Source organism: Carcharhinus amblyrhynchos, chromosome 8 (assembly GCF_965287045.1).
Source record: "Carcharhinus amblyrhynchos chromosome 8, sCarAmb.v2.hapA, whole genome shotgun sequence".
Taxonomy (NCBI): domain Eukaryota; kingdom Metazoa; phylum Chordata; class Chondrichthyes; order Carcharhiniformes; family Carcharhinidae; genus Carcharhinus; species Carcharhinus amblyrhynchos.
Window position 1 is genome coordinate 63,705,096 of NC_137331.1, and position 13,280 is coordinate 63,718,375.

The 13,280-nt window shown below is 40.5% G+C and overlaps 1 protein-coding gene across 5 annotated transcripts in view; it reads left to right on the forward strand.

Annotated features, from left to right (window-relative positions):
- tox (thymocyte selection-associated high mobility group box) overlaps nucleotides 1-13,280 on the forward strand; it is a 265,357-nt gene that overhangs the window by 100,342 nt on the left and 151,735 nt on the right. The window contains exon 1 of one of the 5 annotated variants that reach the window (XM_080194909.1): nucleotides 2,754-2,782. The exons of the other annotated variants lie outside the window; for them this stretch is intronic. The gene's annotated coding sequence lies outside the window, so the exon portion shown is untranslated. Of the gene's footprint in view, nucleotides 1-2,753; nucleotides 2,783-13,280 lie in introns of those variants that run through there. 5 annotated transcript variants of the gene reach the window in all.

Genomic DNA, 13,280 nt, shown 5'->3' on the forward strand with positions numbered 1-13,280 from the left:
AGCCTTGCCAGTACATTTCCCCAAGGTTGACATGTGCATTAAACCTGAGACAGATTACTTCTTATCCTGTACAGTACAAAAAATTGAAACGAATCATATAGAATTCACATTCCTTATTATACTTATCATGATTACTGCATCCTGTCAAGAGGAAAAAATACAAGTTAGGTTTAATTGAAATTTCAGCATTTATATGCTGAATATATATGCTGTGCCTCAATTATCTTCATCAGTTGCATTTAATATTTTTGCATTAGTTCTTAAGATTCTCCTCTAAGCTTCCAATACCTCTGAGTTATGATCGTCTTGGAGAGAGCAGCCGTCTTCCAAAAGCCTTCTATCTCTTCCACATTTTTCTTTTTTCCCCTTTCTGGTTGAATCAGTCTGTTTCTCATATCTGTAAACTCAAATCAAGCCAGTTATGAGTGAAACTCTACTTTCAGTACGAGGGATATATGTAAAGAACCTGGCGGAAATATCATTCTTTCAGCCAGAATCAGGTTGCCTTGCCTGGCAAAGTTTGGTTTTATCAGTTTTCATATATGCAACTAGGAGAAGCATTACATAAAATAGTTGCAATGTGTAGCACATGCCTTTTGGTTTATGTCCTCTAAGGCATAAAATGTAGCATTGACAATGGCCAAAGTTCAAATGTCTCCAGGGGGATATTTTACGCTTAAAAACAACCAAAGCAAGAAATGAGAAAAATCAGGGAACATCATTGAAAAAATAATGAAAAGTACATTATTGAGAAATGATTAAAGAGTAATCCTGTAATATATTATAATAGAGTATAATAGTGGGCAGAATTCTCCCATCTGACACTATGTCCTGTGGCGGGGACAGAGCAGAGACCATCGGGAAACCCAATCATAGCTTCCATTGCCAATTAATTACGCATCCAGGGGTTTTGCGCCTTCTTCTGTGATGGAGCAAACTTGATGGTGCACATCCTGCCAACATACCTGGATGCCAGACTGAAAAGGTGCCTGACATCACTGACCCACCATAGTAGAAAGAAAAGGGATCTCAAGGAACACTCTGAGGCTGGAAAATGGACCCCCTCAAAGACACTGAAGCTAGAAGATCCACCTGATGGATGCTCCCCCCAACCCACTGTTGTGGGATTCCAGGATCACTGATGGCCTCCATCCTGAATTCTGAAGGCAGCCCATGCCTTCAGGTAAGTCCAATATTTGCATATCATGTTGCTCCAGATATATTCTGGACTGGCATGATTTCTCGTTGGTGTAATGGAGAATCGGTTGCAAGGAGAAGATTCTGCCGGTATGAAACTAATTTTTGGACCTCCCACCAAAATTTCCACCAAACCACCACCCCCACTCCTCTCCCATTGCCATTGCCATTGATCTTGCTGCTACGGGGTTGGAAGACTTTTGTCTAGTGTCTCAAATTATTCAATAGGCTTAATACAAAGCATAATTTTCAAAATATTCAGGAGTCATACATTTCTCTAACATTTTGAAAGCTTTTTAAACGTATTTATTGGAATTTAAAAGTTTTAATGCATTGTGATTTATCAGCAGCCAAATACTTGAAATATATAATGCAAATTATAAAAGTTATATTTGAGTGTAACTGAGAGCTGGTTATGAAATTACTGTAGCTCTGATAATGTAAGTAAAAATAATAAATTTAAAAAATATTTTACCCCCCTGCATGCCAAGCACTGGTGAATATTAAGGCTAATTTAAGGTTTACTTCAATGCAAAGAGAGTATTTCTTCCTACATTCCTGAGTTTCTTTTGTGTGGTTGTTACAATGTAAAACATATTTACGAAGCTAGAATCAAATTATTTCTGAAAGATGACACTAAACACAGGCCATTATAGATTGACTGTTGAATAAATATTTAAAACATAATTTCCCTCTAGAGTTAGATATGGGCTTTTATAAAATTTCAGCTGTTCGACTTTGGCACTGTAGCACATTAATCAATTCAATGTGTTCATCTGAAAGACTGTATTAGAGAATCATTATTTTTGTGACACAATAACAGAGAAAATAGAAATTTGACTTCTGTGATGCATCAGTGCTTTTGTATATGCTTGCTAAACATTGACAAGTCACATTTATACAATGTCTTGCTCATGACTAATTTTTTAACATATGTCAACATTTTTCCAGCCTCATGCTGGTGACTGCACAGTACACACCCTGGAAATTAATATATTTCTATTTGGGCCTTTTTTTCAACGTCCAGGGGCAGCACTGCAAGAGTGCTTCACTACTGTGAGTACCATCTTTCAGACAAGAGTTTAGACAAAGACAACTGCAACCTCAGATGAATGTAAAAGATCCCATGACACTATCCCTCTGTCCGAGCCAATATTTATTCTCCAGTCACCATCAGTAAAAATAGATTGTCTGGTGATTGTCACATTGCTGTTTGTATGAGCTCCCTGTGTGAAAATTGGCTGCTGTACTGTACACATTAAGAAATACTTCATTGGATGCAAAGTGATTTCAGACTCCCTAAGGTTGTGAAAGGCAGTATGTATCCTAATTGTCATTAAATAGGATGTGTATAAGTAATAGGAAAAATTGGCTTGCTGATTTCAGAAGGCAAGAGCAAACGAGTTAAATCTGATAAGCCCCATTGTGGGTCAGTTACTGCCTGCAGGATTTTCTGCATTTCCCATGAATTCCAAGCAAATGATGGCTGATATCAGTAAGCAATTGCAAGAGAAGTATACAATAAAATTGACAATGTTTTTAAAGTCATGAAAAAAATAAAGCAGTCAGACACAAACAACCAGTGGTAAGTATTATTCAGAGAACTGTCAAATCTGAACTATGTATGCCCTTAAGCAGTACGAATTATTTCAGGAATGATGAGTTATTTTAATTTTGTGGTTAGAGTTTGACATGTCAAAGCTTTACAATAGTTGATTTCAATCAAATCAGCTTCTACTGCAATGTATTTTCACATCAATTATATTTGTAGCTTTCTCTGCTTCATCAAGTTAATATTTTCTAATTATTGAAATTTTCAAATTTAAGAACAAGGTGTAAATGTCCGTTGCAACAATCTGTGCTGCCTTTATGCTTGTGTTAAGCTGCCATAGAAATATTTTAGGCCACCAGATGGAAACTTAAATTTGCAACAAAGCTGAATTAAATTGTAGTACTTGTGCCAATGTTCTACTGTAAAGTTGATGCTCCCAAAATTGTTTATTGATTAACTCACATTCTATTTAATTTCTTACTGCAGCAGTATATTAGTTGTGACATGATCTATAATAATTGAAGCTTAAGCTACTTTTCTTTTAATAACTACAAAACATAATATTGAAGAGTTATGACAGAAGGAAACCAAATATTTTTCCATTCACCTAGATACTGATCTTTATCTTCTTCACAGTAATACAACAAGCTTCCCTTCCTGTGTTATCAAATTATCAGTACAACTGCTGTTTCAAAATGCAGTTAAAATGGCAATGACTGTGTCGGCTCTAACACCATATAAAACAATAGATCTCCTGTACACATAAACAAAGAAATTATACTGTGTCTGGTATCTTCGATGGATTAAAAATTGCAGTATAATTTTCCTTACTTGAAGGAATAGCAGTTTGCCAAATTGTGTATTTTTTTTCCAGAAACAGTTGGAAGAATTGAAAGAGTCCATATAAGGAGTATAACAAAAAGATGAATTCCATTCTGAGGCTGCAGACATATTCCTACTCTATGTTTGGGGGAGGGGATCTAGTCCATCATTTACAATCCTGACCTACTTTCAGCTGCTTATTATTCAGCTATATGTTCAAAAAAAATCTCTGTAATTCAGTTTGGCATCCTGTCCAGCATGGTTGCGCTGAGAAGTAGGTATATTCTATGATTAACAATAGCCCTTGTGTAATCATCATCATATTTAATAAAATCACAATGTAAGCAAGCAAAATACAGAGAGTAATCAGGAAACCTAAATCAAGTGTAAAGAAACATATACTATTGTAAACGGTCTCTTCTCATTGCTCGTGTTGACATTTAAATTTAAATTGGGTTTACCTTTAATTGAACCCTGAGGGAACTGGTCGTTTGAAATATGTGTGTTAGTAGAATTAGCTATAAGTTGTTAAAACTGTAAACAAAATTCTTTTTACCAGAAATTCTGCTCTGTGGTGGAAAATACAGTACAAACAAATCCAGGCACCATAGTTGTACTGAAGAAATTTCATGTTGCACAGCAATGGGAGTAAATTTTCTGTTTTAACAAGAGTTTAATTATGAAGAAAATGTTGAACCAAGCCAATGTTGTATTAAACAGAAACAGCATAAAGAACGTTGTATCTTTCATTGTTCACACTTTTGACAAAGCAACTAAATCAGCAAGCTTGTATCCTGATTTACAATATGACCAATTTTAATATCGATCATGACACAATGGGGCATTTTTCTTGGAGGGTGTGGTTTCAGATCTGCAGGCCACCTTGCTTGAAGAATACTCACATAAAGCACAACAGCATCAACACTTCAAACTCCAACAAGCTATAAACTCAATGTTGTTGGACCTGTTTTATAGGCATAATACAAGCACAGCAATTATAAATTTAGCACATTGACAGCTCATACTTGATATGTAGGAACATTTTGTGTTAACTGCTGCTAAGTTAATGATGGCCTTGTTTTAGGTGGTTGTCTGTCTGAAATGAACACAGGTCTCAGTTCAATATTAAGATGAGAGCCCTGCACCCATTTCAAAATCCATTTGCTAAATTTGTTCCAACTAGTTGGCACTCTGATATAATTTATATAAAATTTATATTTTATATAAATAGTTAACATTGATTTCAATTATGTTACTTGGCACTGTTCAGTTAATCATTATAAGTGATCTTCTATCTTTATAAATATTAAACATACATAAGGACAAATTGACTGCAATCTGCTTAACTCTCACAAAACCTTTAGAGGATATAATGTTCTGACCCAGTAAAATTTCATAACAGCAAGGGAGATATACATACACAACAAAAACTTAATTTTGTAGTGAAATTGATGATTTGTAGTTAGCTTTTTGTTCTTAATTCTTTAATTCCTCTCCCATACATACCTAGAGATTTTTTCACAAAGTGACTTATTTTCACTGGAAAAGGTAAGGTGACATGGAGCATATTTTAAACACGCTTAGAGGAATAGATAATTTAGCTGAAAGCAGGTCATTTAACTTGGTCTTTGAGTACAGAAATCAGAGATATGAATTCAAAACTAACTAACCTCAAGCCAAGCTGGAAATGAGAAGGATTGTTAGCATGTCTCAGAGCAAAGTGACTATAGAATAGAGTTGCAGCTAAAAATTAATCCTTTGCAAATTAACATTATTTTTCAAAAAGCAGAGTGAGTATCTGCTTATGAACAGGTCTGAGTGTTATAAGGATAAGTACTGATGAATAGTACCAATACTCTGAAACTACTTCAGAACCATTTGAAAATGGTGGCTGGGATTGGACTCCATGATCGCTGCCCGTTTTTCTGTTGTCCCAAATTTTCACTGGTGAGGGTAAGAATGGGACTTATGAGACCACACCGTGCATTCCCAATTTTGCTAACTTCATTTTGGGGTAGACATCTTTCTGTTAGTACTCTGTATGGAGTCGATCATACTTGGCATTTGGGAAGCTTTTGAAAGATAAGTTCAAAATATCTTACCCATGCCCTCATGCCAAGTCAATGCCAATCATACTCCTCATCCACTCCCAATAACCCATTATACTCTTCACACCAACTCGTTAGCCCCATCCCCTCTCCAAGGCCCTGTATATTGTCAATGCAACTCAGTGCCAGCTTATGCTACTTCCATGCCCGTTCACTTAGTATGCATAATGTACATAACTAATGAGCCAGATAATAATGATGGCAAACATAAAACTGCTGAGACAGGAACACCCATTCACAAGTCTTCTTTAGGGAAAAAAAACTGCTGTTCCCACAACCCTATACAAGTGCCAGAAAAATGGACCCTTGAAGTATCAATAATAGAGACTTTGAATACTTTACACCTCTTGATCTTGTCTAAATAAAAATTGAGGCATTGGCAAAAGTGATCACAAAAAGAACAACTTTTTATAACCATTCAAAGACATCAGTCAACCAAAGTCAACACTTCAATTCAGTTATTATAATAGAACTCCCTGCTGAACTAACAAACATTCTTATTGCTCTGGAATCACAGCCAAGTATGCATAGAGGACTTGTTATGTGCAATTTGGTTGTATTTCCTTACAAATGACTATACTTCAAATATGCATAATTGATTAGAAAGCATTTTGGAATTATCAATGGCAGTATTTTTATGAAAGTGTCTTTTTCTACTGTAGAAGAGGAATTTGATGAGCTGTATGATTTCTTCCATCCTTCTTTCTGTTCTTAAATCAGAATGCAGTTACATGAATATTGCGCCTCCCTCATATATGTTTCCCAGCTTGCAGCATGTGCTTAACATGAAGGGAGGAGAAAGACTAATCTGTCAAATTTGTGAGCAACTGATCTAAAAGAGAAGTTCTGGTGTTGATTCAGAAGAAGTGTAGGGGAGTTTTTTTCGACTTTGGAAGAATCACAGTTGCCCCTCCTGCACCTCGTACAATTTTATTTTGTATTGACATCATTGAAAAGGAAAACTAGGTTTGTTTTATCACACAACAAAAACAGAAACTGTGGGGAAACTCAGCAGGTCTGACAGTGTCTGTGGAGAGAGAGAATAGCCAACATTTCAAGTCTGGATGACTCTTTGTCAGAGCTGATTATAGTTTTATAATGAGTGGCCAATCTGCTATCATAACGTGCACCAGGATTGAAATTGAAAATGACCTGAAATATTCTCTCCATTGAATAGATCATTGAAGTGAAAACAGAATGCTCTACAGAAGTGCCAACTGAGCATCAACCTGTTGATTGATCACAGAATGTTGTTTAATGGCAATATTTTTTATTCATTCATGGGACATGGGCATCGCTGGCTGACCAGCATTTATTGATTATTCCTAGTTGCCCTGGAGAAGGTGGTGGTGAGCCACCTTTTTGAATCGCTACAGTCCATTTTAACCCAGTGACTGCAAAGGAACGGCAATATATTTCCAAGTCAGGTTGGTGAGTGGCTTGGAGGGGAACTTGCAGGTGGTGGTGTTCCCATGTATCTGCTGCCCTTGTCCTTCTAGATGGGAGTGGTCATGGGTTTGGACGGTGCTGCCTAAGGATCTTTGGTAAATTGCTGCAGTGCATCTTGTAGATAGCACACACTGCTGCTACTGAGCATCAGAGCTGTTTGCAAATCCATGCCAGAATAAGTCAATCATGGATCAATGGAAAAAGCAGGAGGGACATTCAAATCCTTAATGTATTGAGAATGCTTCAACTGTTTATAAATGATATTTCAATGCCCCCAGTATACTCATAGAGATAGATAGTAGGATTTCCCATGCCTGACATGCTTTGTAATTCTCAAATGGACAGGCAGAAAATACTCATAGTGATCAGCTGTTGGTGTCTTGTTGCAGAAGGTTTAACAATTTAAACTAGAAGACCACCCTGCAGTGAGATGTTTCATCAGATCTACATGGATAAGTGTGATAGAGCAAAGAGATAGAGTGCAGAATTTCAACTGCAAGGGAAGACAATTTCTGGTTCAGGTGAAGGGACCAAGGGTCATAGACTGAGGGCAATGGATCAGGACGAGAGGCTGACAGCAGCATCTAAAAGTGTGGGAGAGAGAAGGACCCAGAGACAGACAACAGCACCTAATAAGCGAAAAGAGGAAAACCTGGCAACACTCATCAGCACCTAAAAGAGCAGGAGAAAGGAAACCAGAGACAGACAACAACGCCTAAAAGAGTGGGAGAGAGGAGAACATAGAACAGACAGCAGCATCTAGAGCAGAAGAGAGGAGTACCTGGAATAGACAACACCGTCATCGATGAGGACCTCAACACCATTAGTCATTTTGAGACTGGTTGCGGTATGTCCGAAGATGACTGATCAGGCCAATTCGGGCATGGAATGTCCTGGCACATGGTGGACAGACTTGTTTAGGCTCTGCAGTTGTTGCACCGGTGGCTCTGGACTTGCGCAGCTCGCGCTTAAGTTGTGCTTCAGCAATACACTTTGCTTCGTAAGCTTGACAGCCTTTGTTGATAAGGCAACATCAGGTAGGGTGGTTTTGTGCCAACGTTTCCCATGTGGTCATGTCAATGTCAAGTGACTTCAGAGAGGCCTTGAGTGTGTCTTTGAAACGTTTCTTCTGCCCTCCATGCAAGTGTCTTCCTGCAGAGAGTTCCCCAAAAGGAGTTGCTTGGGTATGCGCTCACCTGACATACGGATGACATGACCTGCCCACCGGGTCTGCGTTCTCATCAGCAGTATGTGGACTGATGGTAGACTTACTCTAGAGAGAACTTCAGTGTTTGGTACTTTGTCTTGCCATCGGATGTGTAATATTCTGCGAAGACAAGTCATGTGGAAATGATTGAGCTGTCTTACATGCCTTCGACACACAGTCCACGTTTCACAGGCATACAGGAGGGTAACAAGTACCACAGTGCTGTAGTCCTTCAGTTTTGTTGCTGGGCTGATTCTTTGACGTTCCCATACAGTGGAGCACAGTCTACCGAAAGCAGAACTTGCCTTTGCTATTCTGCAGTTAACTTCTGTATCAATAGTCACTGCTTGGGAGAGGGTGCTGCCAAGATAAGTGAACTAGTCCACTGCCTGTAGTTTCTGCCCTTTGATTGTGATTATGGGTTCTGTGTACGGTGCATGAGGAGCAGGCTGGTACATGACTTCAGTCTTTTTAATGTTGATGGTGAGTCCAAAGTTGTCACAAGCCGTGGAAAATTTGTCCATACTGACTTGCATCTCTGGCTCTGAGCCAGCATACAGGGTGCAGTCATCAGCAAAGAGGAAGTCTCTCAGAACAGTCTCCTTCACTTTGGTAATAGCTTGAAGTCTCCTCAGGTTGAAGAGCTTCCCATCCACTCTGTACTTGAGGCTGATTCCAGCAACACTGTCCTGGAAGGCATCATTCAGCATGGCAGTAAACATCATGCTGAACAGTGGCAGTGTGAGCACACAGCCCTGTTTGACACTATTGGTGACTGGGAATGCCTCAGAGGATTCTCCGCCATCCAATACTCTGGCTATCATGCCATCATGGAACTGGCGTACCATCTGAATGAATTTGGGAGGGCAGTCGAACTTTGACATGATCCTCCACAGGCCTTGTCGGTTTACACTGTCGAAGGCTTTCACAAGGTCAACAAAGGTTGTGTAGAGCTCGCGATTCTGCTCCTGACACTTCTCCTGAAGTTGGCGCGCAGCAAAACTCATGCCAGTAGTCCCACAACCTTTGCGGAAACCACACTGTGACTCTGGAAGCAGGCCCTGCTCCAGATGAGTGACCAAATAATCTAGCAGGAGTCTTGCGAGGATTTTTCCTGTGATGGCGAGCAGCGAGATTCCTCGGTGGTTGTCGCATACTTGCCGATTGCCCTTCCTCTTGCAGAGGTGTATGATGGAAGCATCCTGAGGAATGGATCCTTGCTTCCGAAAGGACTGGAACAACTCGGTGAGCTTCTTGATAAGTGCAGGACCAGCAGCTTTATAGATCTCCGCGGGTATGCCATCTGCCCCTGGGGCTTTGCCACTGGATAGCTGGCGGACAGCTTTCGTGACTTCGGCTACTACCGGTGGGTCATCCATGGTGCTGTTGATATCAACCTGGGGAATCCTGTCTGTTGCCTCATCGTTAATAGATGACAGTCGGTCGAGGACGGCTTCAAAGTGTTCAGCCCATCTCATGCAGGGTCTGAGCCATCTCTGTAATGAGTGTTGTACCATCTATACTCAGGAGGGGGCAACTCCCAAGAGATTGAGGTCCGTAGAGAGTGTTGAGGGCTTCAAAGAACCGTTTCAAGTTGTTTCTGTCAGCGTATCCCTCAGCCAGGCATCCTGCATTTTACGCAGTTTATTCTGGACTGTCCTGCGAGCACTTGTAAAAGCACCTAATAGAGCAAGACAGCGAAGGACCCAGAGACAGCAGCAGCTCAAAGAGCAGGAGAGAGGAGAATGCAGAGAAAGACAGCAGTATCTAAAAGAGCGGGAGAGAAGACAACGCAGACAGCAGAATCCAGAGCAGAGAGAAGATCACAAAGAAAGCAGCATCTAACAGAATGGGACAGAGGAGAACACAGAGAAAGCAGAATCTAAAAGATCAGGAGTGAGAACACAAAGAAAGACAGTAGCTTCTAAAAGAGAGGGAGGGAGGAGAACACAGAGATAGACAGCAACATCTAAAAGAGCGGGAGAGAGGAGAACACAGAGACAGGCAACAGCGTCTAAAAGAACTGAGCAATCCATGGCTCCAGAGTAAAAAGTCAGAGTGTGATATCGCAGGTGAGTTGGTGAGTATTTTTTCTTGGGTAAATATAGTAATTGTAAGGTTTTATTGGTAGTAACGTTTATTAATAGCAATACAGTTTATTAAATTGGCTGTTGAGTGTTTCTAACTTAACTAGGGAATTTCAGTTGGGTTAAGGAGAACATTTATTGAAATAATAAGAATGTAAACACAGGCAGGATTAGAGATGTTAATGAAAATTTAATTAGTTAATTAAATGCTGTAAAGATAGCAAGCCAGGGGACATGTGACAGCTGCAGTATATGAGAAGCCTGTGTGATCCAAGGCAAACACATCTGCAGGAAGCTTCAACAGCTGGAGGAACTTTGGCGCAGAGTCATTGAGCTGGAGGGCAAACTGAAGACACTGTGACATATCAAGGAGGGGAAAGGTTACCTGGAGGAGGTCACACTTCTCAGGATAGGCTCATCTGATTTGGCCCGTGGTCTGAGACACAAGGATGTGACTGCGAGTGAAGCAGGGCTGGCAACCGAGAAGATAGAAGTGGAGGAGCCTCGGCCCTTGTGATTGTCCAACAGGTCTGAGGTTCTTGCAGCTTGTTTGGAAGAAAGTGGATTGGGAAGCTATAGACTGCAATAGATCGAGAAGCAACATCACAAAGTTATGATGGGAGACAAGCAATGGTGAGCAATTAAAGAATTAATACATTGTTTACAACAAATTTACATTCCTTTGAGTCACAAAAAAACAGCAGGAAGGGTGATCCACTCATCACTAACAAGACACAGTGAAGATTGTGTTACATCAAAGGGAGGGGCTTAAAAATTTTTCAAAAAGGCATTATGAGGATCAGGAGCTTTTTAGAATTCAGCAAAGGAGGACCAAGAGATAAAAATAGGAAAATAAACTGGCAAAAAAACAAACTATAAAAACTTCTATAGGTGTGTAAAAAGAAAATAGTTAGCAAAGACAAATGTGGGCCCCTAACAGACAGAGACAAGTGAATTTATAATGGGGAATAAGAAGATGACAGAGAGACTAAACAAATACTTTGGGTGGAATTTTTCCTCCTGGGCAAAAGTCCTGTGGTGGAGGCAGGGAGTGGCAATGTTTCCCACCATGGAGGCTGCTGGAAATTCATTCCACATCAGGTGAACTCAGCCTCTTTAAATATGTAGTGGATGATTTAGCAGTGGGACACTTTGGACGCCTCACACCCTGCCATCATAAGAACATAAGAAATAGGAGCAGGAGTAGGCCATCCAGCCCTTCGAGCCTGCCCCGCCATTCAGTAAGATCATGGCTGATCTGTCGTGGCTCAGTTCCACATTCCCGCCCTCTCCCCATAACCCTTAATCCCCTCTCTTATCAAAAACCCATCAACCCGCGTCTTAAAAATACTTAGCGAGGCAGCCTCCACCACTTCAACAGGCAGAGAATTCCAGAGATGTCTGGGTGTCATTTTTAAAAGGTGTGTGGATGTAACTAACCCACCATTGAAGAAAGATGATGGACCTCCAGGGATACGCTAAAGCTGGAGGACGGACCTCCTCGAAGATACAGAAGGTGGAAGGCCCACCTGATAGATGCTTCCCCCACCCACTGCTGTGTGTACCAGAGTCCACTGATACTGGACCAGCGTGATTCTGATTGGAAATGCAGATGATTGGGTGCAGTGGGAAGAGTGCTTTGGATCAGGCCTTTGTTTGTATCTGGCTTGTGGAATGCAAATCAGTTTCGCATTGGCCTCTGGTGGGAATTGCGACCTACCATGGTGGGAAGAAATGGAAAATGCTACCGTCATTTTATAGCGGTGTGAAACTTCTTAGAGCTTCTACCGCATTATCCCACCTGTCTGTCATTAAACCCATTGTGGGGGAGGGGGTGATAGCTGGTGACATGGGAAAATTCCACCCTTTCTGCCTGTCTTCACAGAAGAAAATACAAAAAAAACTCCCAGGATTACATGAAAATCAAGGGACTAGCAGGAATGAGCAGCTGAAAAACAGTATTATTACCAAAGTAGCACTGAATAGGACCAAAAGTGGATAAATCCATTTAATGATTTACACCACAGAGTGTTGGAGGTGGCTGTAAAGAGAGTGGATGCATTGGTGGTCATCTTGAAAAAATCTATAGATTGTGGAACAGTTTCTGTAGACAGTAGTAAATATAACCCCACTATTTAAAAAAGGAGGGAGAGAAAACAGAGAACTACAGAACTTGTTGTTCTGTTGTTGTTCGAAAATGATGAATATATCATAACGGATGTGATAAATGGGACATGTAGAAAATAATGGTAAATGTAATGACTCAGGAAGCCCGACTAGAAAGGAACATAGTTTATTGCAGAATGCAAAGTAAAGTCACTGGCATGGTGTACACACCCTATGCCTAGGGCTGAAGTTTAGCAGGCCCAGTCCTGGGTCTGCCTTATGGAAGGTTCAGGTAATGAGTTCGAGCCGGGCAGGCCACTGCCCTCCTTTGGTTTGAACCAAGTACACTAATGTAAATAAACTGAGGGACAAAGCAGGAAGGGTAGCCTGTTAAAGGGGATTACCTAAAAGAAAAACAAATCACAAATGAAACTTAAAGCACTAAACCAAAATATGATTAGAAGATTTGATGGTGCACTTCAGACCCTGCAGTGTTCAATGTGCACGGGAGGCTTCAAGGATGCCCGTAACCACTGCATGCTCCCTCTCTGGGGACACCAAGCCACAATTGTAGTAAAGGGCAGACAGTCAGGCCGGATGAGTCCCTCAGTTGCCCACTATCTGGACCTGTTGATGGTGAGTTTGGCCAGGCCCAAGAGGGAATATAAGTTGTGAGGATGCAAAGAGGTTTCAAATGGATCTAGACAGTGGACAAGGACATGGCAGATGAAATATGGTGTGAAAAAACGTGA